Genomic DNA, 7889 nt, shown 5'->3' on the forward strand with positions numbered 1-7889 from the left:
TTTGTAATCATTCAGATATTTGTTGTATGGAGTCTAAGAGTGACCTTTTAATTGCATCAATGTTCTAGGTTTAATATTGAATTTCTTGTATCACAGCACTTTGTTTAGTGTGCATCGTCGAATTTGGGGTCACTCGTAGTATTAAGCAGATAACACATGCAAATGAGGCGGCTGGGAATATTCAGAAGTCTGTGCCGTGGTTAAAGTGCAGTTTCGGTGACTTGAAAGCGCGTAAGAGTCCACACACATCCGGCGATGGGGCGAGGTGGAGATGGTGCATAAAACTCCATTAGAGCCATAAAAGTTAAAAGCATTTCGCCTGGCAACTGGCAACTGCCAACTGCAGATTCCCGTCTCGTCGCTTCGGGCCCCAGACTCCAGAATTCAGACTTCAGCATCCAGCATCCAGTATCCAGAATCCAGACTGTCGACTGCCAAGAGCCGGGAGCGTTCGTTCGTTCGATTGTTGCTGCTCAGTGATTGGAAATGGAGGAGGACTGGGTACTGGGGACAGGGGCTGCTCGGATGGCATTCTACGGGTAATGGCGAACGCAAACGAAATACAATAAAAATAAAACGAGTAAGCGAAAAGAAAACGTTTGCCGGCGGAGTGGGTTCTGTGAGAAGGAAGACGGCGCATTAACCAAACACCGTGAGTGCCAGAGGCAACAATAACCGTGCTCCTTGGTACTCCTTCCCAGGGTTTTCAACTGAACAAACCCCCTGCCCCCACACGGTGACATGTGCATGCGAGCGAGTAGGATCCTTGGTCCTGCACAAGTGTTGCCATCTGCCGATTTCAAAAGTCAACAGAAACAAGCTACTCCGATGCATTGAAATAGTTTGATATGTATTATATTTAAAGTTTTGTCCATTTCTCTATTGCTTTATCATTGCAAAGGTCTTCAAATCACTTTTGAAGCTGTCTACAAGTATGCAACCATGTGGTTTCCTTGCTAATCAGTTTTAAGCTCTTTAAATGCTTTCTAGAATCTGCAATGGCCCGAAACTGGCTGCACTGCGCTCGACTTTCACTTTGACTGGCTAGGCACTTGACACCGGCGGCAGCTGCATCTCCGGGATATCCAGCTTCAGAGCACCGTATGGCGGTTGACAACGAAACTGGACACTTATGCGTGGCCGCTCCGTAATTAGCAAAGCAGGCCGGCCGGGCAAACAAATGTGAACTTTTAATGAAACGGAACGGCCCCAGAAAGGAGCTGCGTGACCCGGGCCGGTTCGCATTGCTTATGTATCGATCTGGCCCCGATCTGGACGATGTCGGTGGCCAAGTCAAACAGAGGGGGCACCGCCGCACGTGATAGCGTCCACCTAGTCTGGTCCAGGCAGCTGGAGCTGGAGCTGCCTGGAGCTTTTAATCCAACCCACATAATAAACGAATCCGACACGTCCATGCAGTTGCTGGTTTCTGGTCGACGGCATTGGGTTGTCAAAATAATTAAAGACGACAGCCGAAGGAAAATGATTATTTTTTCGATACAAGCCCGCATCCTGGTCAGTTACCCACGGTGGAGTTAAGGAGTGTGGGTACACCCAGAAAAAATGGGGCTCACCTAAAAAAAAAAGCACCCACTCATTCCTCGTTTCGGCTTAAAAATCGAGACAATGCTGGAATTGATTTCTTAAACGATTTCACTTTTCATAACGATTCAATCATGAATTTGACGCGAAACCGTGATAAAACATTTTTCCGAGTGCTGGCATGTGTGCGGTGCCTCGGAGGTGTTCACCTCGCACGATGCGCTACCTTTGACCGGACCCGGCCAAAACAATTCCTGGCAGCGAGGCCATCCATCAATAACCACATCACGTTTTTGTTATAAATTTGTTTTATATATTTTTCCATGGCAAAAGGAGCACACTCCGCCGCCCACGAATGCCTGCCGTTGAACACTTTATGTGCAAATTTATATGGCAATTCGGGCGGGCATACACACACGCATATGCTCACCCTGGAGGTGAGGTGTAAATCCTATTGCCGAGTGTGTGTGTGCCTTTAATCAAAGTTCTTGATGCGTCAAATCCTTGTCGCGATGCTTACAAATTAACTTTTCTGCCAGCGAGTCGCGAAGTCAAGACGAAAGTTTCAAAAAAGGAATTAGCCCGATTGCGCGCCTGTTCATTGTGCGAATGTTTTTTATTTTTTTTTTTTCGCAATATGGGGCTCCTCAATGAGCTCTCCTCGGAAAATTAGGGTAGGGATCTCCGAGCAGCACTCAAACTGCAATTATGGAACTTGAAGTAAACTTGCTGCGAAACTCAAGATGCAGTCACAAAAGCTGCAAAAGTGGGCGATGTGGCACAGAGCGTTGCATACATGGTTGTAACCATTAATGCAACATCACGGGGGGAAATACATTTGCAAGGAAACTTCTTCGTCGATGCATAAAAACGTACACAGCGAGAAATAGTAAAAGTTGTCTATGTGCTCTCATCAAAAGAAAAATAAACTGATTTATGAAGGACCAATATATTTAATTGCCCCATCCGAATGATGTTCCTCATTTCACCGCATACTTTTAGGCACTATTAAAGGCGATAGCAAAACTCAAATGATTGCCTCTCCATCTACCAATACCCATTGAGCTTTTCCATCCGTGTAGCCCACTTTAAGGTGCTTGGCTCCATCGAGGACCCTCTTAAAGCGCACGTTCATTTGGGTAATGACATTTTATTCACATCGCAAGCATAATGAAAAATCTAGCGAGCAAGAAAGAAAACATTTCCTGTTTACATTCTCAAAATTGCCAAGTTGCAATTTATGGCGCGATTTGTTTATTTTCATTTTTTGCTTTGTTTCTTTTATCAAATGTGTGTACACACGCTGTGCCAAATGCATCTGTGTCTGTGCCTGTGTCTGTGTCTATGCCCCTCTGTTTGTGTTTGTGAGGGGGTGTCCTGCTTTTGTTGCTGTGTGAGTGCCCGTGTGTGTGTGGGCGTTCCAGTCTGCTACATATTTTACAGCTTTGTGCGCTTAAAACGTGCCTGCTGGACATTAGTCGCCGTTCGCATTGAGCCCGGTCCACTTGTCGAACGACGGAGAACGCTGAGGCGATGGTTGGGAGGGGGGAGGGGGTTGCTACGGGTTCAGAGGTTCAGGAGGTCACACACATTGAGCAGAAGAATGCAATAATACATGGAACGCAGCAGGGAAAACAGTTCGCTCAGACAGGCATTTCTTCTCGAGCGGAGCGCACAATAACCAGCTAGAAATAACATTGAAATGGTGTTTTCACGACTAAAGGATACTTAGTGCTGATGGCTTGGTATAAAGTATACCAGAAAAATGATCAGCCTGAGAAGCAATATGTTTAAAAACCCAAAGCACGTTGGATGTAGTTGGGGTGTATTATGCAGATATTATGGGCGAATTTTCGAGCATTATACGATTTATTAAACCAATTAACCGATTAGTATCCACGTTATTCCTCAAGCATTTTGAATGGCCAGCAGCCTTGCCAGGTTTATTGACAGCTTACAACGATTGCTCTCACAGAAGGTGTGATTGATTGGCACCCTCTTGCCGCATTACGTATACGCCCTGTGGAGATTCTGCTACAAACGTCACTCATTATATCACGGTCCATGGGGCAGGCATATGCAGCGCCCACAAAACACATCGCACCACTTAGATATAACAACATCCATAGTACCACCCACTGGCCATTTTCTACACTCTTAGATAACTTTTCACGCTGCGCTCTGTGGGCACGTCTTTTTGTTCTGAATACAAAAACGCGCACAATGTGCAAAAGTGTAATGAATTTTTCCGCTGTTGGTGCACATAAAAGAAATGGACAACAAGAGGAGCCAGGAGCGCCAGGACAAGAGCAAGAAAATGAGGGAGAAGGACCAAGGACCCAGAGCAGCTGCATAGAAATTTACTTTTTGTTTCAGCACTCACAAAGAGCGGCTAATTAATGTCATTGTTTTTTGACGGCGCAGCGTCCGTTGCATTATTAAAAATGCATTTGCCACCGGACGAGGAGCAGCAAGGATGCGTGGGCGATGGAAAGGAGGGATCACTTGGGAGGCTCCTTGGATACCCTTTTTTTTTGTAGATTGCCTGCAACCATGCGTGTCCTTTGCGTTCGGCTTTCTTTCCTTTCGGCTGCTTTGCCTGGCCAAACATCACATCCCATCACTTTCCTGGACAAATAAGCGGAGACTGGCATACAAAGGACTGAAAAGGATGTTTGCATAGCAATTTCTATTGATTATTTTTGTTTGTATTGAACCGCCCTTCGTGGCAAACAATGCAGCAAAGTATGCAGGGAATTTCTATTATAGCCGCAAAACAAAAGGACACACAACAAAGTTTCTATGAAAGCCCCATACTCAATTGCGTGAAAAGTTTGCAAATATTATCGCTCCGAATAATTCGTGCCGCCAGCGAATTTTCAGTGCCCAGGACATTGGCTAATTGAATTAGTTCACTTGACAACCCCATCCGCACCAGCAGCCTCACCCAGCGGAATTCCTTCGAACGGACGTGCAACAAATTCATTTTGCAACTTTAGTCCTGACTGTTGTGTCTGCTGACTCGACTGTTGGTAATTATAATAAACAACAACTGTGTCCTGTTTACTTCATCATAATTAACATAATGGGACTTCAAGTACAAAGATGTTGACAGTAAACAAGAAAAATATGACAAGATTTTCATGTTGCCGTCGCCGGTTTACGATGCTCCTCTTAGCCAGGACCAAGACCGTAGGAGTAGGAGCCGTAACTCTTTGCCCAGCTTGTCCTTGCGCCGTTTTGGCCATTTTTCCCTGTTACTCGATGTTTGTATTGTCATTGTCTTCGCCTGAGCCGCCGCGTGTGAGTTCGTCAAGTGCACTGCGGAAAAAAAGACTTAAGAACTAGCTAAGTCCGAATTTAAGTACAATCAAAGTTCCAGGTGCCTAGAGATAAGCTATAAAGTATACGTTGTTCTATTTAGTCATGTAGAAAGTGCCAGCTAGTTCTATATAAACTTTAAAAATATAAACTTTTTTTCAGTTTGGTTCACTGTACTCTTGTGTAAGTGTGTAAAGAAGTTGCCGCCTTCGCCGGTCCTTTCTGCTCCTTGTACTTCATCTGTAATGGCTTTGTTGCGTTTCGACCGTGCTGCCGTGTCCTTCCGCGTTGTCCTGTGTAACGCACTCAAATTAATGCGACTTCATTAACACTGTTTACCCGTAAATGTGTCTCGTGGTCAGAGTGAAATGGTGGCGCCAGTCGGGCACAAGGAGAAGTTGGAATTCTAGCATGCAAATGCTTTCACTTTAAGGCGCGCATATTCAAATTACACCGCAATGGAACCAGGCACGAGGCAGTCAAAAAACCAACAAAGCACTCTAAAACAATTTACCCACCCATCTTCAGTTTTATTATTTTTTATTCCCTTACAGAAGCCAGATGCCTGAAGCCTAAATTCACAATCCTAAGGCTGACGTTGACGTTGACGCAACTTTAAAATGCGACATGTCATTTCGTACTTTTCAGTATTTCCCACCGAGTTGGCGGTAATTTGGTTGGGGCCACGCCCCCACCATTGCGCCCCCTGTCCCGTGGGAGTAATTTTGCGTTTTGTATTTTGCGGTTTTTGTGTGCTCAGATCCTGCTCAGCAGCTCCTTTTTTCGCGCTGCCTTCGGCTGGTTTTTTATATCACAATTTCACAAATTTACCAAGGTCTGCATGTGCCCATATGCTAGTCCATATGTGCGTTTGTGCACTGCTCAAAAATAAAACATATTTATAAAAATTAGCATACTAAAAGCGGTTTAGTAATCAAAAAATGAAGAATTGCTGAAAATAATATTAGATTCGCTCATCCAAAATGTCGGAGCATGTAATATCTTTTCAATAGCCAGCTGTTCGTATATTTGCCTGCACTGAGCGAAAAGCAGACGACCGCAGTTGGTGGAGAAGTCTGCCAACCGCGGCACTGGCAGATAGGCTTTAGTCTGTCGCACTAATCAAACTTTATCTGAGCAAGTTTATGCTCGACTTTGTCCCACTCACCACCTACTACTCACCACCCACTCGTCCTTGTTGTCCTCAGCCTCATTTAGCCAGCTCCAAAAGCCGTAGTCAAACACAAAACACACACAAAATTTTGGCCATGTAATCAAACACATGCGGACCAGGACCAGGACCAGAACCAGGGCGGGGGGGCAGGGGCAGGGGCAGGATGAGAAGGACGAAAAGGACGCGGATGCTCCGCTCTTATGTAAGAGCAAACACACAGATACACAGAAAGCGGCGCATTCGCATGTATTTGTTTTAAGATGAGTTAGAAATATTCGTGCTTGGTTTGTTTTATGGCACCATAAATGCTTGTTTCATTGCAAAGTCGCACATTTATTTCCTTTTGGCGTTTTGCGGTTACAGTTTGCGCCAGGCGCATCCTTCCCAACATTTAGTTGTACCCGATAGCCCATCCACCCGAGCCTCCATTAAAGTCACTCTGGGTGGCTTTAAAGCAGCGCATGCTGGAAATCGAATAACCTTACTTTATGCCCAATTCGAGTCGGTATATTGAAGTTGATGTGCCGAGCAATCGGAGGTTGGGGACGGGCAAGTCAGCGCGTTGTGATAATAAACGCAAATGACTGCTACGGGAATTCGGGAACAAGCGACGCCTTTGCCCCTGGACAGAAAACGGAAACAGAACTGGGAGCTGGGAGCTGAGAGCAGAGTGCTGGAAGCTGGGGGCCCAACAAAGGCAAGGGTGTCCTGGCGAAAAAGCGGGAAGAAACAGGACCACAACGGTAGCCCCAAGCCAAATGCACAGCGAGCGGAGAAGTTCGGAAATAAATTGAGCAGAATCCAAACAAGTAATATGGCTCTAAATCGTACTTCGCATGCATGCCACTATTTAAAGCACGAAGCTTAGCTCAAGAAGCAGTCTTTTATCTCAGTGTAACACGCAGTTTCGCATTTAGAGCGCGCGGCGAAATGATTTTGAAATTACAAAACAAGAAGCAGTGGAGGGCGGTGGAAAAACCCGAGCCGAGGCTCATTACGCATGCCAGCGTTTTGGGAATACGGCAAGTTCAAAACATAAGATGAAGCCGCCGAGGGTCGAGGAGGCCGGCGGAGAGTGTCAAGCAGGAAGCAGCGCCAAAAGGACAAGGGCTCCGACTTCTTGAGAGGCGTGCCCTGTCCGTCGCAGTCGTTTGGCCGTAATGAGCTAAAAATAAGTTGCCTAGACCACAGCAGAAGCAGCCCGGACTGCGACTAAAAACCCGGACCACGACGACACCAATGTGATGTGAGTTGGCTGCTGATGTCTGTGCATGGTTTATGCATTAGCAGCAGCAGCAGCAGCAGCAGCAAAGGCAGTAAGGTAGCAGCAAAAGCAGCAGCAGTAGCAAAGTAAACCTCAATCAAGCGCGAGGGAAGGATAGTACAAGGGGCCCACTCGTTGGGCGCCATTAACGTCTTCAACTTCCTGTTAGTGAATATTTCAATTATTAATGCCGCCGCTCACATCCAGCGCCCTTTTGGCACCCGGAATACGGAATACACACACACACATAAAAATGTAAAGCAGCGACGACTACCTGAGTCCTTTATCCTGCTGCGTCTTCGCCTTTGCCGGCTGCCTAGAAAACTTTAAGCTGATGACTACGGGGGCGTTTCGAGAGAACCGAGAGCACTGATGACGTCGTTACAGTCGTCGTTGGGATTCCCCCTGCACCATCAACGCCCTTTTCATCCTTCTAAGCTCGGTGTGTTGATGTCACATTGTGCATTTTTCATAATATGCCTGCAATCGTAAGTGGGAAATGCCGCCCATGCCCATTAATGCAGTGGGCCCTGAATGGGACATCTTCGGTGCGTCCGTGGACCACACAAAAGTGGCTTAGCGCAAAGC

This window comes from Drosophila erecta, unplaced genomic scaffold, assembly GCF_003286155.1.
Source record: "Drosophila erecta strain 14021-0224.00,06,07 unplaced genomic scaffold, DereRS2 tig00000055-arrow-pilon, whole genome shotgun sequence".
Taxonomy (NCBI): Eukaryota; Metazoa; Arthropoda; class Insecta; order Diptera; family Drosophilidae; genus Drosophila; species Drosophila erecta.